The following is an 18,458-nucleotide window of genomic DNA, read 5'->3' on the forward strand; positions in this document are numbered from 1 at the left end:
GCCCCCCGGCAGGCCGGCACAGCCCCCCGGCAGGCCGGCACAGCCCCCCGGCAGGCCGGCACAGCCCCCCGGAGCCTGCACAGCCCCCCGGCAGGCCGGCACAGCCCCCCGGCAGGCCGGCACAGCCCCCCACAGGGTGCACAGACCACCGGCAGGCCGGCACAGCCCCCCGGCAGGCCGGTACAGACCCCGGGCAGTCCACACAGCCCCCCCGGCAGGCCGGCACAGCCCCCCGGCAGGCCGGCAGAGACCCCCGGAAGGCCCGAAATGACGGCGCATCATGATGCGCACACACCGCGCATCATGATGACGTCAGTCTGTCAATCAACTTTGAACTTCCGATTCCGATGCCGAATTCCGATATTGAAAAAATATCGGAAGTCGGTATCGGAATTCCGATACAGCAAGTATCGGCCGATACCCGATACTTGCGGTATCTGAATGCTCAACACTAATCCTGACCCAAAAGGTGACTCCCAGCATGAGGATGGTACAGTGGTTGGCACTCCAGCTATTAATTTGGCTCTCCCAGACATCTAGGCCATCTTAATACCTACATATGAAATTCCAAAAGGTATTCACAAACCACTCACACATATATAGTTTCTAAAAGTTTTTTTTAATTATTTTTATTGCACATGTGGCGCCCCTGAGGGTTCAGTCGCCACAGATGTACTGCACCTCCTTCTGAGGTGTGGTACGCCGCCATTCTGGTAAGGTGGAGACACCTGACCACACTCCAACACCTGCATCCCGCACAACACAGTAGTGTAGCAAAGTACCCTTTGGTGGCTCCCTGCTTGGAACACGAAGCATGCTGGGAGGCGGGTGGAGTTTAGTCTGCACTAAAGAGCGGGAAGAGGATAGGATTAGAGGGACGAGGTCGGACCTGTGTAAGGAGATCCCCTGAGAGGGATGAAGGAGGGAAAGTGCTGCAGCCGACCTCAGTGATCTGGGTCCGCTGGCACAGGAAAGGAAGACTGAAAGAAAGCCTGACTCTCCATAAGAAGGAAAGGATTAGTACGGAACGTGAGGAGAGGAAGAGAACAGAGGATTGAGGGTTAGAAGAGAACCCCTCTCAAGCTCTAGGCGCAAGGCCGGGGTCCGATCCCCGAGGTTGTTTGGATACTTATGGTCCCGCAACAGACACCGGAGGAATAGAAGTTCGTCATCACTTTATTCCCACACAAGACTTGGGGGCACAACAGCAACGAGATAGAGAGCTGGGACTTAGAAGCAGAGAGTCCCAGAAGCAGGCTACAGCTGTCTGCCGTACAAGTAGAGTTCATAGGAACATCTAAAAGGAGGAACTCCAGTGTAACTCAGTACTAGGAGTACTTCACTTAAAGGCGCTAAGAGGGAGACGTTCAGAAAAGGCACATAAGTTGGAGGAGTGTTGGAAAGGTGTGCTTCATCTTGCCTAGAGGTTGACTGAGCTCCTGACCTGGAGGACACGGCACCGATGCGGGCTCTGGAGCCACCACAGACTGTGAGTAAAGCTTTGGAACTACATGCCCTGGTGTCCTCCACTTATTCCTGCGTCAACTCGCCCAGCACTGCTACATCCCTTGCGCCCGACACTACACCATCTAAATGTCGCTACATTCACTCTGCCCTGGGACTACAGCCCTGCCTGTGGAGGGCTATACCATCACTGCTGCACCACACCATCTGTCCCAGAGGAACTGTCTGCAGCGTCGGCTTATCTACCTTGCTGAACACCACAGGTGCCGTCACGACTTACACATTGACACTGAACATTTACAATGGGCGCCCAGGGCCACGGGCCGGGTTCCAGCTACCGTGACATCTCCCGTTGAGGATCATCGGGCCCGGTACCGAGTACCCCACTGCTCTGGGTGTGAGGGCGACCCACACAATTTTTAAAAGAATTACGGTATGTATACAAAATAACAAAAATAAATGTAAAAAAGTTTTTACAAAAGAAGAAGAATCAAGTAATGCAGGAGGTACATCCATTGAAAGGCAGTACTAGCAATTTACATCTGTTACGACTATATCCCATAAGGCCTGTTTCACACATCAGTTTTTTTGTGTCAATTAAAATACGCCAAAATGGCAGAAAGCGGATCCGTTGTTAACTGAAGTGAACGGATGGCACCAGACCATTTTTTTGACGGATCCGCCGAATGAAAAATTTTAAAGGAACCGCTGCCCGAGAGAGAGAGTTTTTTCTGTCTGCCAGAAATTATTTCAGGGTTAAATTTCCGCCTGACTAAATTCCTCCGGGCATGCCCACTATAAAAATGCGGATCCTTCAGCACAAAAAAAGTTACATGGTCCATCCAGACATCTCAGCGGACGCAAAAAAATTGACGGATCCGCAAAAAACCGGATCCAACGGATGGCCATCCGTCAAGATCCGCCGGTAATGCAAATCAATGGGGAAATAAACGGATCCGCCAAAAAAAGTGGGGGATCCGTTTTTTTGCAAAAACGGCGGATTTTGACTAATGGTCAAAAACGGAAGTGTGAAACAGGCCTAACCAAACACAATCCAGCATAGTTTCTCATAATTAAAGGGACATAGATACATCATACATTTTTCATTTGCTTACCCATTATGTAACGTAAAGACCACCTCAGCCACCCCGACGCGCGTCTTACAAGAAATGCTTTCTCAAGAAGTGTGAGTCATAAATGATGTAAGTTGCTAGTCTTGCCCATTAATGGATATACCTCCTTTATCACTTGATTCTTCTATTTTGGAAAAACCGTTTTATACATTTTGTATACTTTTTTTTTTAAATTGTGTAATAAAAATAAAAAACTCTTTTAGGCTACTTTCACACTTGCGTTTTTTTGCGCTGTGTGCACAGTGCAAACGCACATAAAAAACGCATCATGCTTTTTTTGTGTTTTTGCGCATGTTTTAAATGGTAATCAACTGAGCCACCCTGCATGTATTTACTTTATTCACTGCTAGCAAGCAGCCTGAATGATACAACTTCCCACCTCTGCTGCCTCTATTCTCTGCTGTAATATATCCAAATGGTAATCAACTGAGCCACCCTGCATGTATTTACTCCATTCACTGCTAGCAAGCAGCCTGAATGATACAACTTCCCACCTCTGCTGCCTCTATTCTCTGCTGTAATATATCCAAATGGTACAACTCCATACTTCTGCTGCTTTACCATTTTGCTGCATATTTAAATGTGCTTGCTAAAGCTTTGGTATAATTCATTTGTTGCACTGTATGTAATACTTACTGCTTTAGATCTGTGACTGGGGCCTTTCTAGATCTTATCAGGTGGAAGGTGCTATAGCATATTGCCACATCTTGGTCTAGTGCCTTTGATCATCTAACCATCCCCTGGTGTGCTGGCCCCAGCTGCCAAATTATACCCAACCAGCTCCCACAATCCCTCTCTCCTGACCCTGTAGTGTGGCCTATATATGTAGTAGTTGCTAAGGGGAAGCACGCAGTGTGGGGTACAGCACGCAAGCATCCCATAAGCAAAGCATCACAGAAGCTAAGCATCCAGCAAAACGGCAGTTATACATGGCAGTTAGTCAGGGCAGGAGTCAGGTAACCCACACCTTGCCTTCCCCTTTAACCATGTGCTTTATTTTTATCCTCCTGTGTTCCCTTGCCATCCACATTCATCACCCTATCCCCCCTCCATCACGACTCATACACATCAGCCCCTCTATACTTCCTTCTCCCATGTACAGCTCCCACACACTCCTCACCTTCCTGAGAAACCTCAGCCCAACTTGCCCAAACACATCGCAGAAAAAAACTACTTGCAATTCCAACAACTATTGGCTCTTTATCTTCCTTCTCCTACTGATTTCAGGGGACATCTCCCCCAACCCTGGTCCACCATCCCCCAACCTCAACCCCTACCCTACCTCATATCAAAACCACAATAATCTGATTAACATTACTTGCACTCCCTCATCTCAATCTTTTAATTGTGCCCTCTGGAATCCACGGTCTGCTTGTAACAAGCTTCCTTTCCTACACAACTACTTTCTGAACAACTCTCTTAATCTGTTGGCCCTCACCGAAACCTGGATTCAGGATTCTGACACTCTCTCCTGCTGCCATTTCCTACGGTGGCTTACAATTCTCTCACTCCCTGAGACCCACAAACAGACCTGGTGGTGGAGTTGGCATACTTCTGTCCCCACAATGCACTTTCCAGGTCATCCCCCCAGTCCCATCACTCTTATTCCCTTCTTTTGAGGTCCACACCATCAGGCTCTTCCGTCCCCTCTCCCTCAGGGTAGCGGTCATATACCGGCCCCCAGGCTCACCCACCCACTTCCTTGACCACTTTTCAGCCTGGCTGCCACACTTCATGTCCTCAGAACTACCAACCCTCATCCTGGGAGACTTCAACATCCCCATTAACAGCCCTAATTCCACATCTGCATCCCAGCTTCTATTACTAACCACCTCTCTAGGCCTCTCACAGCTTTCAACCTCTGAGACACATAAGGACGGTAACACCCTTGATCTGGTCTTCTGCCGGCTCTGTTCAATCTCCCACCTAAATAACTCACCGCTTCCACTCTCTGACCACAACATTCTCTCCTTCACGCTCACAAATCCTCGCCCACCCCAGCTCATTCCTACCTACCACATAGTCAGAAATCTACAAGCTATTAACCCTCAGACACTTTCAGATTCCCTACACTCATCTCTGTCCCCAATCTCCTCTCTTTCCTGTCCTAATCTGGCTGTTCATCACTACAATGACACTCTTAGAAGCATCCTTGACCAAGTAGCTCCCCTCACCCTCAGAACCTCCAAACACAGAGTAAAACAGCCCTGGCTCACATCGCAAACTCAACTTCTCCAGCGATGCTCCAGGAGTGCTGAACGCTTATGGAGAAAAACCTGCACACCAGAAGACTTCATCCACTTCAAATTTATGTTAAGAACCTATAACGCTGCCCTTCACCTTGCCAAACAGACTTACTTCACCACCCTGATCTCCTCACTAGCCAACAACCCCAAGAAACTTTTTGACACTTTTCACTCCCTCCTCAGGCCAAAAGCACAAGCCCCTATCACAGACATTTGTGCTGATGACCTGGCCTCCCACTTTACAGAAAAAATAGATAATATCCGTCAAGAAATCTGCTCCCAACCACCAAGTGCTGTGACTCCCATCCCTTCCTGCATCTCCCCTGGCTCACTCTCCACATTTGATCCCATCACAGAAGAAGAAGTCTCCAGACTCCTCTCTTCTTCTCGTCCGACTACATGCACTACCGACCCCATTCCCTCACATCTCCTCCAGTCTCTCTCTCCAGTCGTCACAACCCACCTAACTACAATCTTTAATCTCTCCCTCTCCTCGGGCATTTTCCCATCCTCCTTCAAACACGCCATCGTTACTCCATTACTAAAGAAACCTGCTCTCGACCCATCCTGCACAAACAACTACAGACCAGTCTCCAATCTCCCCTTCATCTCTAAACTTTTGGAACGCCTAGTTTACTCCCGCCTTACCCGTTACCTCTCCATTCACTCCCTTCTAGACCCTTCACATTCCGGCTTCCGCCCCCTACATTCGACTGAAACTGCACTCATCAAAGTGACCAATGACCTTCTGACAGCAAAACGTAACGGTGACCACTCTCTGCTCATTCTTCTTGACCTATCTGCAACTTTCGATACTGTTGACCACCATCTCCTACTCTCTAGGCTCCAGTCACTAGGCATTAAGGACACTGCACTCTCCTGGTTCTCTTCCTATCTCTCTGACCGCTCCTTCAGTGTTTTGTTCTCTCGCTCCACATCATCTCCTCTTCCTCTTGCTGTCGGGGTACCTCAGGGCTCAGTCCTTGGCCCCCTTCTTTTCTCTCTCTACACGGCCCCAATTGGACAGACCATCAGCAGATTTGGCTTTCAGTACCATCTTTATGCTGATGACACACAACTATACACGTCTTCCCCCAACCTTACCCCCGCTGTACTACAGAACGCCAGTGACTGTCTGTCCGCAGTCTCCAATATCATGTCCGCTCTCTATCTGAAACTCAACCTCTCCAAAACTGAACTTCTTCTGCTCCCGCCGTCTACTAACCTCCCTAAATCTGACATTTCCCTCTCCGTGGGTGGTACCACAATAACACCCCGGCAGCAGGCGCGCTGTCTGGGTGTTATGTTTGACACCAATCTCTCCTTCACATCCCATATACAATCCCTTGCCCGCTCTTGCCGCTTACACCTAAAGAACATCTCTAGAATCCGCCCTTTTCTCACTATGGAAACAACAAAAACCCTCACTGTTGCATTGATCCACTCTCGCCTGGATTACTGCAATGCTCTATTAATTGGCCTCCCCGTCACTCGACTATCCCCTCTCCAGTCCATACTTAATGCAGCGGCCAGGATCGTCCATCTGGCTAATCGGTACTCGGACGCGTCCGCTCTTCGCCAGCCCTTACATTGGCTGCCCATTCATTATAGGATCCAATTCAAAGTACTTGTTCTCACCCACAAAGCTCTCCACAGTGCGGCACCCCCTTACATCTCTTCTCTCATTTCTGTCTATCGGCCTAGCCGATCGCTGCGCTCTGCAAATGACTTTCGACTAACCTCTGCACTAATCCGTACCTCCCACTCCCGACTCCAAGACTTCTCCCGTGCTGCTCCTATCCTCTGGAATGCTCTACCCCAAGACATCAGGACTATCCACAATTTGCATAGTTTTAGGCGCTCCCTCAAAACACACCTGTTCAGAGCGGCCTATCACATTCACTAATCAAAGTCATTCTCAGTGAATGGGCTACACACGCACACTTACACAATCTCCATCCATCCTTCACTCCCGCAAGATGGCTGGACCTTCATTGTAAATACACCATTGTAAATACACACCTGTACTCTGTATCTCCCCCACCTCATTGTAGATTGTAAGCTCTCACGAGCAGGGTCGTCTTATTTCATCTTATTTTGCTTTAATTATTGTATTGTTAACGTTGTTACTTATGACTTGTGTTTTGAAACTGTTAAACTGTAAAGCGCTGCGGAATATGTTTGCGCTATATAAATAAAGATTATTATTATTATTATTATTACAATTATTAAAAAAAGCGCATGTGTTTTTTGCGCTGACGTGCGCATTACCATGCGCACGTCAGCGCTCCCATAGACTATAATGTGTTTTGGGTGAATTTTGTGCGCATTGCGTGCGCATGCCTTTTTTGAGACAGGTTGGACGCACAAAAAATGCAACAGGATGCATTTTGTGCGCCCGGGCGCACACTACAAAAAACTGCATACGCATACAAACGCATGTCTATGCGCGCCCATGTTAAGTATAGGGGAAAAAAGTATGCTTTTTTTGCGCAAAAACACAGCGCAAAAAAACGCAAGTGTGAAACCAGCCTAAGATACTATATATGTGTGAGTGGTTTGTGAATACCCTTTGGTATTTCATACAGTATGTATGCATTAATCTGGAGGAATCCACTCCACCTAATAGGGAGACTGATATCAACATGTTTCTAGCCAGTATTAATATGAAATTAAGCTTTATGAATATTTGCTCGGTCATGTTGGCCATCTTGTAGAGCAGTGCCGTGGTCTTTTGTGCATTATAGCCTTAATGTCTCAGAAAATTCAGACAATGTCTTAAATCATCTCTCACATTATTTGACTTGTTGCCTGCCCCCATGCCAAGCATTTTGAGGTGTAAATATCTACTGTTAAAATGACTGGTCTTGCACTCTTGGACTGATTGTAAACCCCTCAAAAGTTTCTACCTCTTTCAGTTGGACAAAAAATGTGTGCCGTCTTGCTGCCCTGGTTTTGAGCTTAAGATTTCAACTAAAGATGTAGCTTAATCTAATAGGCTGTTTGTATAGATTTTCCAGAATGGTAATCTACTATTATCACCTATCCACAGCACAGGCGATAAGTATTAGGCCACTTGGGACCTGCATAGAGCAGCTGCCACACACTTGACTGTCTCCCTATTCAAACTCCCCCTCACCACATGGTAAAGAATAATGGAGGACTTGGGAACCCATTCTATTAGATAGTGGAGGTTCCAGTGGCACCCCAAGTGATAAATGTTGCTTATTGGAATAACTCAATAACTTGAGTTATGGTGGCCACCACCACTATAGACAGGATATTGAGTATGGGGTCTGCATGAGGGTGGCCAACTTTTTGACAGTGAGGGTGAACAATGAGTGGAACAGGCTGCCATGACAGGTGGTGAGTTCTCCTTCAATGGAAGTCTTCAAACAGAGGCTGGACAGACATCTGTCTGAGATGGTTTAGTAAATCCTGGATTGAGCAGGTGATTGGACACGAAGACCCTGGAGGTCCCTTCCTATTCTACGATGCCATGATTCTGTGTAAGCTCACCCGCATCACATTAGCTTCCATGTGGCTAACGTGTTTGTCACCCAATCACCTAGAGGGCCTTCACCATCAGGAAACCACCACTTTTCAGACTTTGCATCATTGAGTCTATCCAGTGTAAAACATTGTTAGCTTTCAGTGATTACTTTTTTTTAAGTCGACTTCTTGTACAAGACATGCACCCTGACCCTGGACACATTTATTCATACATCTGTAAATCTGTCTGCCATGGACTCATGCCACTTTCCGCTTGTATGCAGGGCTCCGCTGACCTCTCTGAGATACACGCTCTGTATTTCGATGTGCTCGCATCTTCAGACAATTGTGATCCCACCAAACCTTTGTGCATTGTGTCACCTGAATGTGAACTATACACCTGGGAGGAGCACAATAACACAGAGGACAGGTGAGTAACAGCAACGCAATCTTCTCAGTAAGGCTCCTAACAAAAGGTCATCTTATCAATTATGAATCAGTATACTGTGCCTGTGTTGTTTCATGCTGAGTCCTGTGTAGTGTGTTGATCCTTACTGAAGCATGTAAGCCTATGAGAAAAAATATATACATTACTTTGTGGCATTTTTTTTTACTTTATGCTGAAAAATTATTAAAAAAAAAAAAGTCTAGACCAACATCCGATGGTCTGGAAACCCTGCTGGTCAAACAACGAGATAATAGGCCCATTAGGAATTACATGTTTTGTTGGGACTGGACGTGATCAGCAAAGGACTGCTGAGACGTTCTAAACCAAGAAGTAATATTTTATTGAATATTAATCTATATATATAAAATTGAATGTATGTGTGTCTATCACCAACCAATCACGAAGCATCTTTCATTTCACCAGAGCTGTTTAAAAGAAGCTGACCTATGATTGGTTGCTGTGAGCAACAGTTTTCTCACTCCACGACAACACCTCAGCAGACAGTGACCGGCTGGGAGAAATCTAGCATCCCCAGGAACATAAGCTCCCAGCCATTGTCTGCGCCCCAAAAAGGAGCAGAGAGCAAATGACAGAAATGACTCACCCCCTCCTGTGCCCATATACCCATCACACATCCTCCATCACATAGGCACATCTTCCCTCTTAAAGGGATCTCCGGTATGGAAGTCAGAGCAAATCCCTCAGCGCTCTGATTCAGACCCCAGGCCTCTCTTAAAGGGATCATTGGTATGGAAGTGAGGGCAAATCCATCCAGCGCTTTGGTTCTGATCCCAGGTCTCTCTTAAAGGGATCCCCGGTATGGAAGTCAGGGCAATTGCCTTAAAGTGCTCTGGCACTGACCCTAGGCCTCTATTAAAGGGATCACTGGTATGGAAGGGCAAATCCACTCAGCGCTCTCGTTCTGGCACCAGGCTGACGGGATGATGTGGGATATTAGTGGTAGTAGTCCGGTGGCTCTGGCTGACGGGATGATGTGGGATATTAGGGGTAGTAGTCCGGTGGCTCTGGCTGATGGGACGATGTGGGATATTGGGTGTAGTAGCCCGGTAGCTTTGGCTGACGGGATGATGTGGGATATTATAGTGAATGTGGCTATGCGGAGTGGGCGGGGCTATACACTCAGCTTTATATATATATATATATATATAGATATAATCATTATAATTTGTTATGTTAGTCACTATGCCCGGGCAGCGCCGGACTCTTCAGCTAGTATTAAATAAACATATTTAAAAAAGTTGACAAAATTCAACAACCACTAGACCAAGGGACTCGTGGACACATGGGTATTATGGCTTCAAACAACCCTTGAATTTGTGTGGCGCCTTAATACAGGACCCATCTGGAGTTTTGTATACCCTGTATACCTCTGATTTTACATGAGTGAATCAGATGGCGTATTATAAAAAATATTCTCCCTTAGAAATGGGGGATGCATATACAGTCATATGTAAAAGTTTGGGCACCCCTATTAATGTTAACCTTTTTTCTTTATAACAATTTTGGTTTTTGCAACAGCTATTTCAGTTTCATATATCTAATAACTGATGGACTCAGTTATATTTCTGGATTCAAATGAGGTTTATTGTACTAACAGAAAATGTGCAATCTGCATTTAAACAAAATTTGACCGGTGCAAAAGTATGGGCACCCTTATCATTTTCTTGATTTGAACACTCCTAACTACTTTTTACTGACTTCCTGAAGCACTAAATTGGTTTTGTAACCTCATTGAGCTTTGAACTTCATAGCCAGGTGTATCAAATCATGAGAAAAGGTATTTAAGGTGGCCACTTGCAAGTAGTTCTCCTATTTGATTCTCCTATGAAGAGTGGCATCATGGGCTCCTCAAAACAACTCTCAAATGATCTGAAAACAAAGATTATTCAACATAGCTTTTCAGGGGAAGGATACAAAAAGTTGTCTCAGAGATTTAACCTGTCAGTTTCCACTGTGAGGAACATAGTAAGGAAATGGAAGAACACAGGTACAGTTCTTGTTAAGCCCAGAAGTGGCAGGCCAAGAAAAATATCAGCAAGGCAGAGAAGAAAAATGGTGAGAACAGTCAAGGACAATCCACAGACCACCTCCAAAGACCTGCAGCATCATCTTGCTGCAGATGGTGTCACTGTGCATCGGTCAACAATACAGCGCACTTTGCACAAGGAGAAGCTGTATGGGAGAGTGATGTGAAAGAAGCCATTTCTGCAAGCACGCCACAAACAGAGTCGCCTGAGGTATGCAAAAGCACATTTGGACAAGCCAGTTACATTTTGGAAGAAGGTCCTGTGGACTGATGAAACAAAGATTGAGTTGTTTGGTCATACAAAAAGGCGTTATGCATGCGCTGTAATGTTGACCGATGCACAGTGACACCATCTGCAGCAAGATGATGCTGCAGGTCTTTGGAGGTGGTCTGTGGATTGTCCTTGACTGTTCTCACCATTCTTCTTCTCTGCCTTTCTGATAGTTTTCTTGGCGTGCCACTTCTGAGCTTAACAAGAACTGTACCTGTGTTCTTCCATTTCCTTACTATGTTCCTCACAGTGGAAACTGACAGGTTAAATCTCTGAGACAACTTTTTGTATCCTTCCCCTGAAAAGCTATGCTGAATAATCTTTGTTTTCAGATCATTTGAGAGTTGTTTTGAGGAGCCCATGATGCCACTCTTCATAGGAGAATCAAATAGGAGAACTACTTGCAAGTGGCCACTTTAAATACCTTTTCTCATGATTTGATACACCTGGCTATGAAGTTCAAAGCTCAATGAGGTTACAAAACCAATTTAGTGCTTCAGGAAGTCAGTAAAAAGTAGTTAGGAGTGTTCAAATCAAGAAAATGATAAGGGTGCCCATACTTTTGCACCGGTCAAATTTTGTTTAAATGCAGATTGCACATTTTCTGTTAGTACAATAAACCTCATTTGAATCCAGAAATATAACTGAGTCCATCAGTTATTAGATATATGAAACTGAAATAGCTGTTGCAAAAACCAAAACTGTTATAAAGAAAAAAGGTCAACATTAATAGGGGTGCCCAAACTTTTACATATGACTGTAGTCCTCTAGTACTTAGCATGCTTCTGTACATTCTCCAGAGGCTTTGGAGAACATACTATATATTCCTTTTGACTTTCTTATAAAAAGTATGAACTTCTATGCTGAACTTGTGCAAAAAATACATAGTAAAAACCCCCCACAAATTTAAATATAATATAAAATACACCAGAATACAGTTGTTCACACAACTTACCATATTGCTCTTTGATACTTAGAGCACTAAGTTCTTACAATGCCTGAATCAGACATAAAAATATTATAATTTGGCCAAAAATCTGTAAATATTGGATATAATTTTTTAACTTTATTTTCAGATGGACAGAACAAATTTCTGTTACCCATGTGACTTGTACAGACATCAGAGATGAAATCGGCTCTACGGTACAATTTTAAATTTATATATATTTATTATAACAAAATGTGGAGAATGTTGTTCTAACCAAAAAGGCTTTGTCTATAAAGATTGATGTCTGTAATAACACATAATCTATAAAGACTGCAATGATTATGCCTCCCTGGATCCATCTTGTCTCGTGCAATTCAAAGGATGAAATCTTCTGCAAATACACAGTATTTCTGCCACAAAATCTGCAGCAGATCAGTCTTGTGCAGACATACCTATCAAGAGAACCTGTCAACACGATTTTGTAGTATAAAGTAAAGGTAGGCCGGAAACGGCGCTGTAATACCAATTATATTGATAATGCTGGTGAAGAAATATGCTTTGTGGTTCTTCTTTAATCACCATCTGAAGTGTTCTGGATGGTCTTCTCCTCCCTGTCTATGATTCCCAGGCACCTCCGCCTGTCTCCAGTCTGTTAATGACCTGCGTCCTCTGTTTGACATCCTAGCAGTGACCTGTCATTTACAGACTGAGGATGGACGGACGGGTTGGGGAATCACAGACCGGGGGCAGGTGAAGGGGCTGGGGAATCATAGACTGGGGGCAGACAAAAAGGCTGGGGAATCGTAGACTGGGGACAGGTGGAGGGGCTGAGGAATCACAGACTAGAGGCAGGTGGGGCTGGGGAATAATAGATCGGCGGCAGGCGCAGGGGCTGGGGAATAATAGACCGGCAGCAGGCAAAGGGACAGGGAAATCACTGACCAGAAGCAGGCGGAGGGGATGTGGAGTCACAGGCCAGAGGCAGTTAGAGTGGCTGGGGAGTCACAGACTGGAGACAAGCAGAAGGCCTGGGAAATCACAGATCGGAGGCAGGCGGAAAGGCCGGGGAATCACAGACAGTGAGGGGAAGACCCATCGTACAGTCCGGCCCCTGTGCCCCAAAAGCTAATTAACAGAAAACGTCAGATGGTGATTAAAGAAGAACCACAAAGCGGATCTCTAGTCTTCACCAAAGATATCAATATAATCAATATTACAGTGCCATTACAGCCATGAGGGGCCCCCTCATGTATATCATGGGGGGTACATGGTTACACAGATTCTGTACAGAATAAAATACATTATTTTATTTGATCAATTTTGTGGTATGAACATGTGGCGCCCCTGAGGCTCAGTTGCCACAGAGGTACTGCACCTCCTCCTGAGGTGTGGTATCCCACCATCCAGGTAAGGTGGAGACTCCTGACCACACTCCAACACCTGCACCCCACACCACAAAGTAGTGTAGCAAAGCACCTTCGGCGGCTCCCTGCTTGGAGTATAGCAAAGCACCCATTGGTGGCTCCCTGCTTGGAACACGAAACGTGCTGGGAGGTGGGTGGAGTTAGATTACATTACAAGGAGCGGGAAGAGTTTAAGACAACAGTCAGTCAGTTGGTTAGAGAGTTGGAGAGAAGATCCCTGGAGAGAGGGATAGATGGATGGAAGTGCTGCAGCAGATCCCAGTGACCTGGGTCTGCTGGCACGGGAAAGAAAGAGAGAGAGCAACATAGACTGAAAGCTTGATTCTCCATAGAAAGAAAGACTAGTACGGAACGTGAGGAGTAAAAGGGAACAGAGGACGTGGGTTAGAAGAGAGCCCTTCCTAGAAGTTCCAAGAGCAAGGCCGGGGCCCGGTCCCCGAGGTTGTATGGATACTAATGGTCCTGCAGCAGACACCGGAGGAATATAAGTAGTGACCACTTTATTCCCACACAAGACTTGGGGGCACAACAGCAACTGGATAGTGAGCCAGGACTTAGTAGCAAGGAGTCCCCGAAGCAGGCTACAGCTGTCTGCCGTACAAGTAGAGTTCATAAGAACATCGGACAGGAAGAACTCCAGTGTAACTCAGTACTAGGAGTACTTCATTTAAAGGCACTATAAGAGGAGGCGTTCAGAAAGGCACATGTTGGCGGAGTGTTGGAAAGGAGTATTCCATCTGGCCTGGAGGTTGACTGAGTCCCTGACCCGGAGGACATGGCACAGAGGCAGGCACCTGTTTGTACAACAGACTGTGAGTAAAGCTTTGGAACTACATGCCCTGGTGTCCTCCACTTATTCCTGCGCCAACCTGCCCAGCCTACTACATCCCTTGCGCCTGACACTACGCCATCTACGTGTCACTTCACCTACTCTGTCATGGGACTACAGCCCTGCCTGCGGAGGGCTATAACATCACTGCTGCACCACACCATCTGTCCCAGAGGATCTGTCTGCAGCGTCGGCTTACATCTTCATTGCCGAACACCATAGGTGGCGTCATGACTTACACATTGACACTGAACATTTACAATGGGCGCCCAGGGCCACGGGCCGGGTTCCAGCTACTGTGACATCTCGCATTGAGGACCATCGGGTCCGGTACCGAGTACCCCACTGCCCTGGGTGTGACGGCGTCCCAAACATGTGTTTTTTTTAGTCAGATGGAATAGATCAAAAGGTCATTTGAGTCAGCTGTGCGAGGGCACAAGCAGGTTAGAACTGGTTTGAAGCAGATGTTCTGTGCAGTCTTTTCAAAGGATGTGAAATGAGCGGGATATTTTCAAACTATTTAATGCCAGGACTGGGCATCAGCTGGCATTCCCTGACAGAAGAAGATAGAAGACACATGGAGAATTTGATTGAGCAGCTGATAAGTAGAGCGGGTGAAGCTGACGGGAAGGATTGGCTGAAGAAGTGCCTAGAGGATTAAACACATCGCACAGCTGATGAAGAAAGAAGATTACCCTCGAATGAAGATGAGGAGAATGCTGTGATTGGAACAGTGAAGGCGGAAAAGTGCGGACAGGAGAGCTATGTAAAACTAGCGAAAGAGAAAGAGACGTAGCACTTACCGCCGCTTCTGGCTATCAGGAAAGGAACGACGTCAAGAGGAAGTTGCCGCCCATACCCAGTTCAAAGGCCAAGTCGAGTCACCACGATCGTCATAGGTCGGTGCCGGCAGACGTGGAAGTGATCAGCCAGGATATAGCGCATTGCCGGGTACGAGCGAAGACACCATAGCAAGTTCAGGCCAGTCAGTCTTCAGGACTGGTGCCACTCTCCTCAGACCGAGGGAGGAGTAGAAGAGCCTCATCGTCTGCAGGAGTATGGTGCGATGAGGTGAAATATTCTTCAGAGGACGAATCGCCGGCTAGAGCTAAAGAAAATTGGCATCGGCAGTGCTTGACTCTGCAGGAGGCTGCAAGCACTAATGATGACCTCAGCATTCCAGGATCACATCGGTGTCATGGAACAGAAAGGAGGGTTGTGTAAGGTAGCGCTCACTGAGTGTATTGGGGGACACTCACTTGGCTGCAGATAAACTTGGTCCGGCACAGGCTTTTCTCATAAATCAATAAATATAAAATACCTAACGGCGCTAAGCACAAGACCTTAGAGTGCACAGCAGCAAGTAATAGGACAAAAAACCACTCAATTTGTCCAGAAACGTATAAAATAAAAATATATAGGGTTAACTTGCGCTAAAGTGTACACAGGTTATTTGCAAACTATCCAGCTAAAACAAGTACAATGACCGCATGAGAGGGCGAATTACCTTGAATAAACTTTAGTTGGCAAGGGAGGAATCATACCGAGGAAGAGAATCTTCAGGAGTGAATCCAAGGAAAAAGGTCCTTTCCACTGATGATCAGTCGCTCTGAGATAACAGTTGTCTCTGATGCAAACAAGGGGGTCTAATCTCCCTGCACGCCGCTGTCCCGGCGGAAACTAGCGTGTGGCTGGAGATATGAAGCGCCGACCTATGCAGCTTACAGACGCTGCATAAGGGGCAAGCCTGCAAGGTCCAAAAACGCTGCAGGACCTTGTGTGACGTCACAGTCACGTGATGTGTCACGTGACAGGCAGAGAATAGCTAAGGAGCGCTGTGAGAGCCAAAACAGGCAGAAATCCTACGCTTTACGGAATTCTCGGATTCCTTCTTCAGGGATGGCTCCAGAGAGTGAAAGTAACCCTTATATAGCCAACAGAGACATATCATCACACATTAAAAGCGAACAATTCAATCTCACTATTGAGACCATTTGGAATCGGAGTGTCTAATTCAAAAATCCATTTACTTTCGGTCCTGGACATTTGATGAATAAAATTTCCCTTCCTCCAACTCCTTTTAAATACTTGAATGCCGGTAATTAGAGTGTTCTTTATAGAACCCCCATGATGTATCAAATAATGATTAGAGAGGGGATGACCTGTACATTTTTTGCAGATATTGCGTAGGTGTTCACTAATACGGACATTTAATGGACGTATTGTTCGTCCTATATATAATTTGCCGCAGGGACACGTGATGCCATATATCACACCCTTCGTGTCACAAGTAATAAAATCATGAATTTGAATCTCTGTAGATTTATTCATGATTGTAAAATGTTTCCTACTGCCTAATTTCCTACAAGGTGCACATTTTCTGCAAGGAAAAAAACACTTTAACTGCTGCTGTGACTGAAAGTTATCCCCTGTCATGGGTCTGGAGATGGAGGGGGCTATTAAATTCGCCAAGTTTCTCATAAATCAGTCCATGTGGTTTATTATCAGACGGCATAAACCATGAACAGCAACAGCAACAGTCTCATATCACAACAGAAGACTGTTCATGTAGAGCTCCGCTCTCTTAGCCCTGTGGTCACACAGGCTGTGCTTTGCCCAGCAATCAGGCTCTATAGCCTCACAGTTATTTTCCCCGGTCTGGGGTTACCTCTTAGTTGCTTCTTATTCAGGATGTCCATTCCTCCTGGGGACTGTCCCACACACACAGGCCAACATACACAGGCCTTACCCGGTCAGCGGCGTCCACATGTGTGCTTCAGGAAGGTAGCCCACCTTCCTGTATGACAGCCTTCCGGGACCTTTCCACACGGACCAATCAGATCCCGGCATTTACTCCCATGTGACCTTCCCTGGTCACCTTATATGGTCTTTAGCCACGCCCACTAGATCACATGCCTATGACCTCATCGCAGGTCCTAACCCAGCCATATACACACATATACATGCTTACTATGGGCGTTTAGTCACACACCTCTGGGTGGGTTTGTAGGTGACTGGTTCCACCCGTCTCACCAGCCACCTGGAAGCTCTCCCTGGTACATTGTAACAAAACCTCAGCAGTACCTCTGCTGATTAGCACATGTTCAAGCTTCCATCTCAGGGCCACCCACCCTGGGATACATAACGGTCATTTACCATCCTGGCGTTCATCCTATATCCATTACCACAATGGATATGCCCGTGTGCATGACCCATACAGTGCACCCTAGCTGTCACTGCACCACATACCTCCCCCCTCTGTTCAAACTTGTGGGGTTGAACACTTGACATCACCCAGAGGTCTCGAGACCGGGCTCTCATGTCACAGTCGAGAAGACCGTCTCTGTCTGTTTTGGGCGTAATACGGCCTCATATTTACATTAGGCCTACCCCGCCCCCAGCGGTCAGTATACCAGCCTTGGGCTTTGGCCTTCCAGCCAAAGTCTGTCTGCGTGACCAGACGCTCTTTAGTCTCCACCTTTCTGCAGTGCGCTCCGTCACCCGACCTTTTTCTCACTGGCCGGCTTTCCCGGTGGGTATAGTCAGAAGTCCCACTTACAGACGCGTCAACTGTCTGGCCTGAGTCTGACCCATTTAGTATGTCACAGGAACTAAGGTCTCTGTTTCGTACCACCAGTAGAACTGCCCCTTGCAGATTTTTGATGTCCTTGCCCTGCTGACAGTCTTCGGCTATCTGCTATTTCACTATTTGAAGGAACCCTTAGGGTCTTTATACAGTATCTTGGGTTGAAGACGGCCGCCACCTGATGTTCCGCATCTCTTTATTGATCTGCAGTCGGTCAAGTCTCAACTGCTCAATCTCCTGCAGGTACGTTACTCGATATTCTAGGAGCAACCGAAAGTTTCTAAGGCTTTCCATGGAGCCAACAACAATGAACGGAACCAAGCCACCTTCACCAGATACCTGGGCTTCACCATCAGGAGGGATCCTCACCCTCGCCACACCGGAGATATTTACAAGGTCTTGCATCACTTTCCCGAGCCTTCCAACGACTCTCCCCATCAGATATTTGGGTACCGGAATTACGTCTTCCCCCAAACCCAGCCGATTCTTAGCTTCCCTCGCAAGCTCTAGACGTCGAGCGGCTTTCATATTACTCCGGATGATCATTTGTTTAGCGTGGAGATATTGCAGATGCATATCCGTCAGGACCG

The 18,458-nt window shown here is 46.5% G+C and overlaps 1 protein-coding gene across 1 annotated transcript in view; it reads left to right on the plus strand.

Moving 5' to 3' along the window:
• Positions 1-18,458, plus strand: part of LOC141052290 (uncharacterized) — a 66,438-nt gene that overhangs the window by 20,948 nt on the left and 27,032 nt on the right. Inside the window, exons 2-3 of the mRNA XM_073549487.1 lie at positions 8,620-8,765; positions 12,178-12,244. The gene's annotated coding sequence lies outside the window, so the exon portion shown is untranslated. The remainder of the gene's footprint in view (positions 1-8,619; positions 8,766-12,177; positions 12,245-18,458) is intronic.

Source organism: Dendrobates tinctorius, unplaced genomic scaffold (assembly GCF_039654945.1).
Source record: "Dendrobates tinctorius isolate UK_male_01 unplaced genomic scaffold, ASM3965494v1 ptg000159l, whole genome shotgun sequence".
NCBI lineage: Eukaryota > Metazoa > Chordata > Amphibia > Anura > Dendrobatidae > Dendrobates > Dendrobates tinctorius.